The sequence below is a fragment of the Tursiops truncatus genome, chromosome Y (genome assembly GCF_011762595.2).
Source record: "Tursiops truncatus isolate mTurTru1 chromosome Y, mTurTru1.mat.Y, whole genome shotgun sequence".
Lineage (NCBI taxonomy): Eukaryota > Metazoa > Chordata > Mammalia > Artiodactyla > Delphinidae > Tursiops > Tursiops truncatus.
Window position 1 is genome coordinate 404,111 of NC_133428.1, and position 14,699 is coordinate 418,809.

The 14,699-nt window shown below is 51.6% G+C and overlaps 1 protein-coding gene across 12 annotated transcripts in view; it reads right to left on the reverse strand.

The window, feature by feature from the left end:
- The window catches only part of LOC101330847 (transducin beta like 1 X-linked), a 225,313-nt gene extending 216,569 nt beyond the window's left edge, over positions 1-8,744 (reverse strand). For 3 of the 12 annotated variants that reach the window (XM_073799717.1, XM_073799715.1, XM_073799716.1), the window contains exon 1: positions 8,492-8,739. The gene's annotated coding sequence lies outside the window, so the exon portion shown is untranslated. Of the gene's footprint in view, positions 1-304; positions 428-8,491 lie in introns of those variants that run through there. The other 9 variants (XR_012329444.1, XM_073799727.1, XM_073799730.1 and 6 more) reach the window with 7 other exon arrangements.
- Between the last annotated feature and the right edge of the window lie 5,955 nt (positions 8,745-14,699).

Genomic DNA, 14,699 nt, shown 5'->3' on the forward strand with positions numbered 1-14,699 from the left:
AAAGCGTGTCTCCCAAGACTGACCTGGGACTGTCAGAGACTGGCACCCGTTGTTTTTACATTGATAACTGTGAATACTTGAGTCTTTACCAACACAGAGTTGGCATTCAAGTTTCAAGGGATTAAAATGCCTGATAAGATTCTGCTGTAAAAAGAACCTAAGGCAAGGACCCAAGTTTATTCTGTCTCCTAAATAAATCAAATGGTAGAGACATCAATTCTCTACTCAGTTGCTTTTCTAAATACAACCCAAAACTCGGCAACCACCTGGAACTTTATAGGTGCTGAGAATTATGTTTGCATACCGGTGCTACAGATGTCTGCATCATATGAACGGGGTAACATCCCTCCAGCTCCACTTTCTCATTTCTCATCTTCAAACGGATGTCAAGATAACAAGGGTAACTCGAAGGGTAGAGCTGATCCGGCTAAGGCTAAAAATCACCCCAACGCACTAGAAACAAAAAGCACTGCTCAGTTACACAGAATTTTCTTCCCAATCGTGACTTACGTGGTCTTACCATATTAAAGTATCTGTTATTACTGATTTAAGAAATAAAATGGCATCACATACAGTAAGCTTCTTTTGCCCGAATTTCCATCTATCGGAAAGTTTAAACAAGCAGAAGTGTTTGCAAACTGGATACCGGATGTTCACACAGACTCTAAAGCCCAATGACAACGGGCAAGTCTGTAATAGTTACGAGTTAAGCTCTCCAAGAAGCGGACAGTGTCCCTCTAGCCTTGCTTCAACATGGATGAGGTTGGGTGTCCAGGTTGCAGTAGACATGACAAAAGTCTTCAGTATCTTGGAGAGAGAGAAGGTGATCACGCCGGCGGGGGGGGGGGGGGGGGGGGGGGGGGCGCGGGGAGAGTGCTCACCTCCTCCTGCCTCTGTATTCTCCCTGGGGGTTGGCGGAAAGTATTCCAGAAAGGAAAGTGCTCAGGGCTGGCTATCTGGGGTCATTTTCTGGGTTCCAGGCTCAAGAGAAGTAAGCAAAGAAAACTCTCATGTTTTCTTTTCAGGATTCCAGCTCCATCCACCACGATAGGAAAAAATGACAGGAATTCAAGGCAGAGACACTCTCTTCTAAATACTATGAATTTTGCCGTGAGCATTGTTTGTGCTTATTTTACGGGGTCTCCTGAGACTGGGAAACTACAACGCTCGTAAGAGTTATTCAGAGGCACCCCACAGCCCAAAGTGTCTTCTGAGCTGCTCGGGCTTTTTTTTACAGTAACTTAGCGATGTTAAGCTGAATATTGTTTACTTCAATCATGGGTAAAACGATAGTTAAAGCATGGAACATAGTTTACCCAAACTGCTAGTTAATATAAAACCACCATAATCCTTAACCTACAAAAGTGTTTTAAAAAAAAAAAAGAGCCCACGCAACATTTAACGTGTGCCTTTTCCACATTACAATCCGCACACACGGGGTAGGAGAGGCCTCAAGATCAGCTCATCAAGCCTTTCACTTGCAAGTGAGGACACACACAGGTTCAACAACTTCACACAAGCAGGCGGGCAACCCAAGGCAGGACACAACTGACCCAGACGCCAGGCGAAGGATCCTCTAGAAAACACGATATTCCTTATTCGATCACAAATAGTGAAATTACGACCCAAGGTAAAATTCCGGTTCACCACCACACAGAAACATAGATGTAGGAACTCACTTCTACAACAAACTAATGCAAACACAACTGGATATTTTTAGCGCACTTTACGGTCACGTTATCAACCCACTGGGAAAACCACGCCTCTTAATGTGTGTTCTGTTTTTGAAACTAAAGACATGAGTCTAACCTACTGATACATTTTACATAGTACTGCTCCAAAAAGTCTCTGAAAGTGCATCCAAAAACGTCCCATCTCAACTGAGTTGGCAGCAACGATCAACTGGCGTAGGAAATGCGCAAATCCTACAGGCGGCTCCAACACGACACCTGATACTTTTTCACTATGATTTCTTACAAGTATTAAGAAACTCTAAGTTTTGGCTTTTCCTTGCTTTTGATAAAATCCACAGTGCAAAATCATTCTGAGGAAAACACACGGGCCCAAGTGTGCTACAGTGTAAAATTCATGAGTCAAGGAAGGCGCTGGAAGAGTGGAGAGATTCACTATTAGGCATTTCATCCTGAGTTAAAATGCGATTACCAAGACCAGGAGAGCGGAGCTGATGGGCAGGTGCCCCAGGTTAGGGGCTGAGGGAGTGGGGAGTGTGGAGGCAAAGCACCGCGGACACCTCTGGGGTAACGGAATTTAGTTGTTTGGTATCCTGATGATGGTGGTGGTTACAGAAATTTAAGCATGCTGAAATTCATAATTTATCATATAGTAAATTTAGGAAATATATAGAGGATATACATGTGTCTGTATATAGCATGTGTGTGTGTTTGTGTGCGTATGCCAGCCCTGAAATTTAACTTAAGGGTGGGGGTGGGGAGGGGAGATAAGAAAAGCAAGCAAGCCATTGATGGAGACCACCGTAACTAAAAAAGATATATTATTATTTTTGTCATCATTGGATATTTCCACACCAATTCCCAGCTTCAGAGTAGAGGAAAGCCTAAGGACACTGAGCTCCAAGCATGATAAGAATCCTCCTTCTGTTAATACAAGCCTGAGAAACAGATTTTATTTTCTTTCTCTCTCAAGAAGAAACCTAAGGCTAGAGAAGGTAACGGATGTGCCCAGAGGCAGTGAGTGCATGGTGAACTGGCTGCAAACCAGGTTTCCCTGCGACCACGTCCCCGACCCCATGACCACAGGAGCCCACAGGGCCCCCAACCAGGCTGGGCCTGGCGCTCCTCTGGGGGGGTAACAGGACACGGGGCCACGGGCTGGCTCCGGAGGACCAGACTCCAGGTGCCAGCCGTGCCCAGCCCTGGAAGAGGGCCCCACTGCAGGTCCGCACCCAGCTGTCCCCCCCGGCCCTTCCCGAATCAACTATTCACAGGAGAGGACGGGGCCTGAAACAGAAGCCACGGTCCTGCAAGCAGCAAACACCTCCCACCCTGACCTGTCCCCGCCCACCTCCCACCCTGACCTGTCCCCGCCCTCCCAAACGGAGGTTACCCCGAGGCCAGGTTAACCGACATTTCGCTGGGCACAGAGAGGGTCCGAAAACAGGAGCCAGGAACCGGTGCTCCCCTGATAAATACCCAAGTCCCAAGAAGCCGACCAAAAGTGAGACCTGGTCAATCTGCAATGACATCATCAAAACCAACAGGAAGGCGCCATGCAGGAGCGCTGGCATCGGGGGCTCTAATCCAGTTGAGACAGAGCTCAGGGGACTCGCAGCGCCCCCCTCCCGTCCCCAACACCTCCCGGCCTTGCGCCGCTCCCGTTTCTTTCTTCTCAAAGGCCATCCGCTTCCCGCCGCCTCCTTTCCCTTCTCATTTACTTCCTAATGTATCCCAAAATGGCCTACGGGAGCCGTGAGAACCACAGCGCCGGATACCTATCTTGACGTCCACCTGCCCGTGGACCTTGCTCGAAACAGGACTGCACAGCTGACAGCAGAACTCAGGGCTGGTGTCTCCACCCTAGCATCACGGGCATCCAGCGCCGGGTCGTTCTCTGGGGTGGGTCTGTCCCGTGCCCTGTGGGATGTTACGCAGCATCCACGGACCCCCCCGCCCCCCCTCCGGGATGCCAGGAACATCACCGTCCCCCTCCCCCAACGTGTAACAACCACACGTCTCCAGACATTGCCAAAAGCTGCTTGACGGTAGGGGACCAAACTGCCCTGAGAACCATGGGCTGACGACAAGTTTCCAGAGTTCAAGGCTGAACAGACGGCCTCCGTGAACAACCATCTCCTCTACCTTCGTCTCTAAGTCACCCTTTCTCTCGAGCCTGCGAGTCGCCCTCCAGCTCGACCTCTTCCCTCCAAGGACCAAGAACAAACCAAAGCCATGGAAACCGAACCCAGCTTCCTCTATCAGAAGAAAATACTCTGTCCTCTGTTTTCAAGTTTAAATTTGCTCCGATTTAACTTTTCAGTGGCTTCCAGTTCACATCTGCAATCTTCAATCAGGCAGCGGATTCCCAATAAATATCTGATGCCGGCGATAACTGCACGGGAGGGCTTTGCAGGAGGCGGCCGCCTCCATGGCCAAGTTCCCGGGGAGCACACTCCTTAATGACGGCATTTTCCCCCTGAGGTCTGAAACTCATTTTCTCAGAGCAGGCTCTCTTTTCCGTCTATAAACATGTTGCCTGTCTGTCCCTTCCCACACCCAGCATTCATTTTGGTTGCTGGGTCTCTTTCTGCTAATGTGGCCAGGGCCATCCGGTTGGTCGAGCCCCATGGAAAGGATGGACAGGACGCAAGGGCCAAGGAGGGCCAGACCCGAGGGAAAAACTCACATCCAGTCTCCACTCAAGAGGCCAGTTACTTCCTTCACGCTAAACATAGTTATGGAAAAAAAAAAAAGTTTATCTTTCCAACTTAAAAAAAAAAATGTTTACAAAATGACTTTAGTCTTGCTTCCCGATTGAAACTATTTTTTAAATGTCTTGGGCGGTGAAAGATTAACAACTTATTGGAAGTCACGTACTCTTCTTTTTTACGGGAGAAGAAGGAGGCAAATGCAAGGTATCGGGGACACCACACCTGGGACGGTCTCGCCTCACAGGGCAGAGCGATCGTGCTTGTCCTCTGGCCCGGGTCAGGCCTGGCAATAACCACGTGTGCAGAGCCCAAGACGCAGACACCTGGCGGAAAGCTCAGAGGGGGCAGCCTCAGGGTTGGGGTGTGGGGTCCTCCCTCCCAACAGGTAACTGAGGAAGGGTCTGAACTCCTGACACTCGGGACCTACGTGAGATGGCTCTTGGGGGCCTGGCTTCCCTCTGCAGGAACCCATTGCCCGCCTCTGGAAGAGAATCATGGATATCCCAGGTGTCTCAAAGGCTTGACAGGTCACAGCAGTCCTGAGACAAGGCAAGAGTGAGGACAAATGGCAGAGGGCGATCTGGGAAGTCACCTCTCACAGATGCAAAACTGGGTTTTCCCCCCCAACCACAAATAAAATTTCTAATAGGCTGCTATAAAAAAAATACAAAAGACTATGCAAAGAACACACCAGCTAAGTAATAAAAATAACATCCTGACTCAGGGACCCGTCTACAGGAAGCAGCCAGCGCTCAGCCACTTTTTAAAAATACTTTGACTACTGTTAAGCCTCACTTTGTTGGAAGGATTCCTGATCAGCCTTTTAATAACAGAAGATTTTGCCCTCAAGAAATTAAACCTTAAAACTTAAGGCCTAAACTTGGGGGGAGGAGTCGGTAGCCCATGGTGAGCAAGGCTTTAAACGTATCAGGTAAGGCCTCTAATCACCTACGTGGGGCTTCACTGACGGTGACACCTTGGGCTCCCCACCATCCCGAGAGATGTGCGCCGCGACACACACAAAGGCGGGCCACGTGGGGACTGGCTATGCCATTTTTCAGATGGGGAAACTGAGGCAGAGAGCCACTAAATGCCATGTCCAAGGTTAAATACTCAGTGAGAGACTCTAGCTTGGAGTTCTGGTTTTCTAAATCAAAAGTGATCCAAACCACCTCAATCTCAAAAACCACAGCTGTCAAATCTCACTGAAATCACTTTCCTAGGTCACCTGCGAGCTGAAATGCACCTGCCTTTCTTTTTAAAGTCTACCAGTAAATTACTTCAAACTCTTACAGCCTCTCCCCTCCTCCCACAAAAGGTAGACTAACTCTCTTTACTGCCTTCTTTATTAATCCTTACTTGCAGTAACTATAGAGAATCTCCCTCCCATACAACGTTCTGCAAGTTCTGCGCTGTCCCAATAAGGCGGCCACTAGCTACACACATCTATTGAGTATGTGAATTATGGGTAAAGCACTGAAACAACAGAGTTGTTTATTTTAGTAACAACAGAATGGTTACTGAATTTTAGTTAATTTGAATCTAAATATGCACATGTTGGCTAGTGGCTGCCACACTGGATAAGTAAGCTATAGACAAAAACAACCTTTCCACTGTGGTGGACATTTCATGATTTCTGTTGAGATTCATCTAGGTGTATAAACAGATTTCAATGTAGGTTCTTCTGTGTGGGGGAGAGAGAGAGGGAGGGAGGGAGGGAGGGAGGGAGAAATTGTGTGTGTGTGTAATTTAAGGAGCTTGTCTCCAAGTGGGAAGATTCACACAATGTATACACAGGAAGGCAAGATAACACCAAGCTTAAGAGGTGGGCTTTCGGAATCAAACAATCCTCCCTCCACCACGTATTAGCACGTCAGTGGACTGTGAAGCAGGAAGGAAATAACTGCTGCACGCAGGGTATTAACTGCGTGTAAAATCCTCACTGCATGGCATTAGGGTGACATTAGGAAAATGATTCCACCTGCACAATGCCAACAGCTAAAACTTACAGGCAGCTCTGTAGTTTTCAGAAAACCTACACTTACATTCCCTCTTTCTGTCCTTGCACTACCCAATGAGTACCACGATTTCAGTTCCCGTTTTTATTTTTACACACATAGAAAACGACACTCAGAAAAGTTACAGGACTTGAAGGTCAACGGTAGAGCACAACAACAGGGTGGGCCCTTTCACTAGTTCAGGCCAAACGGGGACAAAGACTGCTTTTCTAGCAAAGCATGGTGTCCTGATGCAGGTGGACTCAGGGGCTCTATTCCCCTTTCTGCTGGCTAGCGCTGAAACCCTCCGAACAGCCCACCCAGGTAGACTCATGACGCCATCACACAGATGAGAAAACTGAGGCTCCCATGGTTGAAGGTGAAGACTCGGGACCAACTAGACGCCACACACTTCATTTAAACACCCAAACCTTCGGGAGGGGTGAGCTTGGGAAGACTTAAGGGTCAAGGTGCGAAATTTAAATGGGGGGTGTTGACAATTCCTGCAGTGACTTAAGCCCCGGGCAGAAACACAAGAAGAGCCAGCCTGAGAAGATCCAGTGACACACACCCTGCTGTGCACACCACCAAATCGACACCTGAAGTCTCCATTTTCATCCCACAGGTGTGCGTTCCCTTCAGCTCTGGAATATCCTTAAGGGGCGATCTTCATAAGTGGGTCAAGTGATGCACTTCAACTTTTCATCCCTGGACTCATTATCCAGCTGGGGGGTTTTCCACGAAAATCTGCCGGACGTTTGAGATATTAACATCCCTTAACATAAAAGCGTCATCTTCACGTCTCAACTGTTCCATACTCAACATTCGCCCCCCCACCCCCATCGCGTCTTTCCTAGGAATGACTAGTTGTAAACTTTTCATAAAATCGTCCTGGGCCATTTCCTACCCCGAGACCACCGTTCAGGACTGAAGAGGGGCGCTCCCCTCCCCCTCCCAGGCTGGAGTCCCGCCCCTCCCCTTTCAGGTTAACCCAGGGACCCAGGCGACGCTCCTGGAGAGAAAAACATCCAGCAGTCAGGTCAAACCACATGTGACAAAGCAAAGCAGAAACCGTGGCACAAGGGACAGAACCTGGAGCTTGTTTCTTTGGGGGTTCTGCTCTGCAACATCAGCGACAGAAAAGAAAAAAAAAACCCACCTCCGACTCTAACTTTGCGGAATTTCCAAAGCGAGGGGCGCGGAAAATGCGAGGCCGTGCTAAGAACGAGCCCTGGCGCGGGCCTCACAGCGCACGGACAGCGCACGTGAAGGGCAGGCCCTAACCCAGCGCCCGCAACTGTCACAGACCCGGCGACCCCCGAAGGCGCGCACCACCCCGTTCCGAAAACCGGCCCCCGTGGGCAAGGTCCCCCTGGTAAGCAGCGCCCGGGACGCGAATCTGGAGGCACCCCTCCCCCAGCCCGGGAGCAACAGGTCTGCAGCCTCCCCAGGCCGCGCTCCGCAGACCTGGCCAGACCAGGGACGCCCCCCGTCCGCCGAAGTCGCCCCCAGCCCGCGCTCCTCGCTCGGGCTGGGGATCTCCCGACTTCGTTGACAGTTTCTGCGCCTCGGAAACTGAGCCGCCCAGGGCCCGCGCCGCCGCGCTTCCAGCCGGCCCGGGACTGGCCGGCCCGCGCCCGGGGATGAATGGGGCTCCCCTCCCCCCACGGGGGATCCCGCGGCGGCGCAGGTCCGTCCAGCCAGCCCCGGGTTGGGCAGACAAAGGGGCACCGAGGGACAAATCGAGCGCTTCCTCAAACTTGCCGGCCGCCTCCCCCTCCCCGAAACAAAGGAGCCCCCCCAGCCTCCGCCCGCCCCCAACGCGCCGGCACTTTGGGGAGCAGCCAAAACGGGGTATTGTGCAGCCTGCAGGGAGCGCGCCGCACCCCAGCCCAAGCCCGGGAGACACTGGGGGACCTGCCCCTCCAGAGCCCCGGAGGCGGGCGGAGCGTGCGGGAGCCCCGGGCCGCCGGTCTGACCCCGGAGGGAGGGAACCGCCGGCCCCCACGCGGGACAAGTTCGCGCCACCCCGCCCCGCCCCACCCCGCGCCCGGCCGGCCACCCGGCCGGCCGAGCTCCGCACACTCACCTCGCCGCGAGCAGCGCAACTTGCGGCGGCGCCGCCGCCCCGAACCTCCCTCCGGCCGGCCGTCTCCGAGCCCGGGCCGTGCCGCGGCCGAGGAGGGCCCGGCGCCCGGAGCAGCCGCGCGCCGCCCCCGGGCCGCCCCCGCCCCGCCGCAGCCGAGTCCCCGAGAGGCGCGGGCGCTGGAAAGTTTCGGATGCCGAATGGCGGCCGAGGGCGCTGCGGCGGCGGCGGCGGCGGCGGCAGCAGCGGCGGGGCGGGGGCGCTGGCGGCACCTCGCTCCCGAGCGCAGAGAGTGCGGGGGGGGGGGGGGCGGGGGCGGGCGCGGTGGAGGCGGCAGAGGGCGGGACGGCGGGAGGGACCGGCACGGGCAGTGACCTCCGGGGGGAGCGGCCGCCAGCGCGCCGACCCCGGCCGGGAGGACTGCCAGGGAGGCCGCCTCCGCCGCCGGGCCGGCCCCTCCCCCCACGGCCCCCAGCCCGCACCCTCCCCCACCGCCCGGGGACTGGAGCCCGGGTTCCCCTCCCGAGCCCCCCCCACGCCCGGGGGGAGGGGCGCGTCCCAAGCTGGTCCCTCCCCCACTGAGGGTGAGGACACCAGGCCTGCCCTCCCCCACAGCCACGAGGGGGAGAGTCCGCCCCCAACAGCCCCTCCCCCAGGGCTCCAGGGAAGACTCGCGTCCCGGCCCGCCCCGCCCCCACGGCGGGGTAACCTGCGACCCTCCCCCGTCCCTCACCCCTGACTCTGCTCTCCCCGCCGCGCCCGGAGTGGCTGAAGGGAATCCGGGTCTCCCTAGTGTATCCGAACCCCGTCCCTCCCTCGTGGCCTCCATGCGGGCGGAAGGAGACGCAGGCCTGTGCCCACCCCGTCCCAGGCCCGGCCCCAGCCAGCACGGGACAGGAGCCTGGTCACCAGCACCGCGGTTTCCAGGGGAGGGGGGAACCGGACCACCGCTCTGTTACCCTCCCCCAGCTCCAAGAAGCAGCCGCCCAGCTGCCCTAGCAGAACCCTTGCAACCTGCCTGAGGACGCCGCTCCCTCAAAATCGGCGGCCGGGAGGGCACCCCAATAGTCTCCTCCCCTCCCCGGAAAAGTGGGGGCCCAGGGGGAGCCTCGACCTTTGCAAAATGCCTCCAGCGAAGAGCCGGCAGTGCGTGGGGAGAAAGAAACTCGGGCCCAACGGGGTGGAGGCTCCCGGCGGGGGCAGGGGGAAGAAGCCGGGCCCTCGGGCCTTCTCACCCCCGCCCCCGCCCGAAGGCGTCGGGCGTCGGGCCCCGGCCAAGTGCTAAGGTTGCCGCAGCTCGCTCGGCCCAGCCCTGGTGAACCCGAGGCCCCAGCGCTCCTGCCTCCCCTGCTGCTTGGTGACAACTGCCCCCCACTCGAGGCCTGAGTTCACTTAAACAGACATCTGCACCCACCCGCCGGCACCTTGGGTGTCTGCTTTGCCGAACATTTTAGAATAAGTTTGCCCCTCCCTTTGGCGTATAAGGAGCTTCACCCCAAGAGCCCAGTACACACTCAGCGTTTTACACTGGAACCTCACTTGCTCCTTGCTGGGATACGGGGCCATTTGCTGTACTGGTTCTGCGGAGAGGGGGCCCGAGGTGAGTGTTTAAGGGGCTGGTCCTCCATCAAAAAGGCAGACTAAAAATTATGCTGCCAAATATTGCTGTGAAACGTCAGTGATGTAAAACGACGGTTGCTGCACATTATTATTAGAGCACATCAATAAAAGATACACTTACACAGTCTCCATAATTGTGAATCAGCAGAATAGATTTTGCCTTATTTTGTATCAGTTGCCATGCAAGGCCCCCCAAAAGGACGTGGTGGGACCTTCCCTTGAGCCTGCCCGTCGTTGCTCCCGGGCTCCTTGGGCTTGTGAGGACTGACGCTGAGGTATTAACAGGCAATCGAAAAACCAGGGGGGCAACAGAAAACCCGAGCGAGCTCCTGATGCAACCCTGCCCCGGTTACACGTGCTTCCCTTCCCCCACCGCCTGCTGGTGGGAGCGCTGCGTTTTTTCCGCCTGTAGGGTCACATTGTGGTTGATTGATTCTCCTTTCGCCTTGCTCAGTCATTCAGATTTGGAAAGTAAATAACAAGTTGACATCATTACAGCTCTCTGCTTTACTGGGACACGGCCCCCGGCTACCGCACACTCTCGAGTAGCCGCGCAGCCAAACTGGCCCACTGGCTTGCCAGCCGTGCTTGTCGTTAGCCGCTTGGAAATTGCGAACTGAACACGATGAAAAGGTTCCTTGGTATGTTTTGATTACTTGGCAGACGCCAATCATTTAAAGTATGAGAAAGTGGTGGAAATCCTCGCTTCCAAACTAGGACCCGGCGTGACCACTTTTTTTTTTTTACAGCTGGTCTTCCGTAGCTAACAATGCAAGGGAGCTTGGAATCCATCTTGCCTGTTTGATCGTGTCCCAATAATCCCAACGGTCTTCTTGCAAGTATGGAGTCGAGCACTTTTATCACAGACTCCTAGGAGCCCCCAGGGACTCTGTAAGACCTCAGACAGGAAAGGCGACCCCCTACATTTATCCTAATAACACCGAGAAATTCCACCTTCTGAATGCTAGATGGGTGGTAGGAACGTGTTAAATTAGACTATCTTATTTAATATGTTTTGCAGATTTTTCGAATGGTGTAAGAAAAAAGGGGGAAAAGCACATTAAAGCAGAGCAGGGAAGGAGCTAGTGCGTTCTGACAAAAGTATAAAGGTTAATGTGGAGGCCATGAGCAGCCAGGATCTACACAGGTATGCGCTGCACAATATCTATATTCCAAACAAGTATTTTCGCTTGCTGATGCAGACAGCTGGAATACAAGAATCCGCTCGCAACAAATGCAATCAGTATTCCCCCTAAACAGTAGCCAAATGTTTAGTAAAAAGGCAGCAGGAACCCACACAAATATAGTCAACTAATTTTTGACAAAACAGCAAAGGTATTTCAATAGAGAAAGAATATCCTTTTTAACAAATGGTGCTGGAACAACAGACATCCATAGACAAAACAAACACAAAAATTAATCTAGCCCAGACCTCAAGGCTTTTCACGGAAGCTAACTTAAAATTGATCATGGGCCTAAATGTAAAAAGCAAAAACATAAAACTCCTAGAAGATAACGTAGGAGAAAGTCTAGACGACCTTGGTTTTAGCAGTGAGTTTTTAGATACAACACCAAAAACATGATCCATGGGAAAAAAAAACTGATGAATTGGACTTATTGAAATTAAAAACTTCTGCTCTGCAAAAGACACTGTTAATGGAAAGACAACCCACAGACTGGGAGGTAATATTTGCAAAGTCCATATCTGATAAAGGATTATATCCAAAATATGCAAAGAACGCTCAAAACTCAACAATAAGAAAACAATACAGAATAAAAATGGGCCAAAGATCTGGAAAAAAGAACAACTCACCAAAGAGATATACAGATGGCAAACAAGCCTATGAAAAGATGCAGAATATCACATATCACAATGAAATTGCACATTAAGACAAACTACGGGAAATTCCCTGGCAATTCAGGGGTTAGGACTTGGTGCTTTCATTGCCGGGGCTGTGTTCTGTCCCTGGTCTTGGGAGTAAGATCCCACAAGCCACGCAGCTCGGCAAAAAATCGAACGCCAACCGGATGCCGAGCAACAGGAACTCTTACGCGTTGCTGGTGGGAATGCAAAACGTAAGACCACTTTGGAAGAGTCTGGCAGTCTCTTACAAAGCAAAACATACGACCCAGCGCCCATGCTCCTAGGTATTTACCCAACTAAGTTGAAAACTTCTGTCTACACAAAAACCCGCACAGGAATGTTCAGCAGTTTTACTCACCAAACACCGAAAGCAACCAAGATGGTCCTCAGTAGGTGAATGGATAAACAAACTGTGGCACCTCCATACAATAGAATATCATTCTGCAATAAAAAGAAATGAGCTATCAGGGCATGTAAAGACAAGGAGGAACTTTAAATGCCTATCACCAAGTGAAAGAAGCCAATCTGAAAAGTCTACATACTGGATGAGTCCAACTCTACGACATTCTAGAAAAGGCAAAACTGAGAAGATCAGTGGTTGCCAGGGGTTCTGGGGATGGGAAAGAAGGGACGAATACGGGGAACACAAGGGATTTTCAGGGCAGTCAATGGATTCTGCATGATACTGTAGTGGCAGATACATGACATTCTGCATTTGTCCAAACAGGTAGACCTGCACAGAACCAGAAGTGAGCTCTAATGTCAGCTGTGGATTTTATCAGTATTGATTCATTCACTGTAACAAAGGTACTACTCTTACACAAAAGGTGTTAACACTGGAAATGGTGTGTGGGAGGAGGAAAATTGGGAACTCTCTGTACTATATGCTATACCGTTCTGTACATCTAAAACGGCTTTTTTTAAAAAAGTCTATTATTTTTTTTAAAAAAAAGACAGTAGGAAGAGGTGTTAAACTTCTCTTGAGAATTACTGCCCAGTCTTCATTGAATCCGATATGTAATTTCATCAAGGCCCATCTGATGTTCTATGGCTCCTAACGCATAGGCTGATATTTATTTCCGTGACTGGCCGACTCACAGAGGCCTGAGAGTCCAGGATTCATTCGTGTGCTCCACGGCACAGTGACCTCTCGGGGATGTTTGCGGAGCATGTCTCAGCTTTGAGGAAGCATCCGCCACAAGCAGAAACGAAGAAGGGGGGTGTGCTCCCCAACTTCACTTACAAACCTCTGGCCGAGGTTTGCTTCGGGGCTTGCTTCTAATTTTCCTCAGGGAGACTGGAACTGAAACTACAAAGGGAGCCGGTTGTATCAGGTGGTAGCACGCGGTGAACGTACTTGGAGAAGTAAACAGGAGTGAGGACAGAGCTTTCCATCACCTGCCTTGGATGTGAGATGAGGTGGGTGGTAGCCCCTTCTGCTACCCTTGACCTGCCTAGGCATCCAGTCTTTTTTTCAAGATAGGATGTATTGTGTCTCCCGCCTCAAATTCGTATGTTGAAGTCCTAGCCCCCAGCACCTTAGAATGCGACTGTTTTTGGAAAGACAGCCTTTAAAGTAGTAAATAAATCCAATGCAGTCATTAGGGTGACCCTTCCTTATCCAATCTGACTGGTGTCCTTATAAGCAGGGGAGACTGGGACACAGACACGCACAGAGGGAAGACCGTGTGAAGACACAGCAAGGAGGGAGGACACGGGAGAAACCCCCCCTGCCGACACCTTGACTTGAACTTGCAGCCGCCAAGACTGTGAGAAAATAAATTTCTGTTTGTTTGTTTGTTATTCTTTTGGGCTACGCCGAGTGCAGGATCTTAGCTCCCTGACCGGGGATCGAACCCATGCCACCTGCATTGGGAGTGCAGAGTCTTAACCGCTGGACCGCCAGGGAAGCCCTAATAAGTTTGTTATTTAAACCACCCAATCTTCGGTGCTTTATTACGGCAGCACGAGCAGACAAATGCATGTGAGTTGTTGCTGTTTTTTTTCTATTTGGAATGTCACATTCAGTTCACATCCTTTGAATACTGAAAACACCTCACATTGGGCATGGGGGTGTCCGTGCACAGTGTCGAATTTGATCCTCCCCGTAATACTGGAGGGCAGGGATTTTTATCTCCAATGCTCAGAGTAAAAGACTTGGCCCAAGAGGTTAAAGGATTGAGAGGAGGGGGTTTGTAACCACTTCTATGCCCCAGACCTTCTTTGGCAAGTTACTGACTATATTGATTACCACTGCGTAAATACATAAAATAATATACATAAGATTACAAGGAAACTCGATTCTGTAAAAATATAGTTAAATTAAAAAAAGAAATTCCAATGTCATAATACATGTGCTTCTTTCTCAGTACTTCCAATCATAAGCTCTAGAGGTGGTACTAATAACTTCCGTCATTTCAAAGTAGTGGTGGGTACAAATAAAATCTGCTTCAACTCTAACCTGCTCTGAAAATACATCAGACTTCTATTGGCGACAAACTGGTAACAAATCAAAGATGCAGTTAATGCTTCTGTCATCTCCTCTATAGTCATAGTTGTCAGAAATGCTCAGTTTGGGTTAACTGCAGAGGTTTTCCCCATCCAAGTTCACGGACCCCCTGCAATCTCTCCCTGGGACCTACCTGCCAAGGGAGGGAGTGCAAGCTGCATCCCATGATTCTCTATGGCCCTCCTGCCTACCTAGACTCATCCACACCACCACCATGG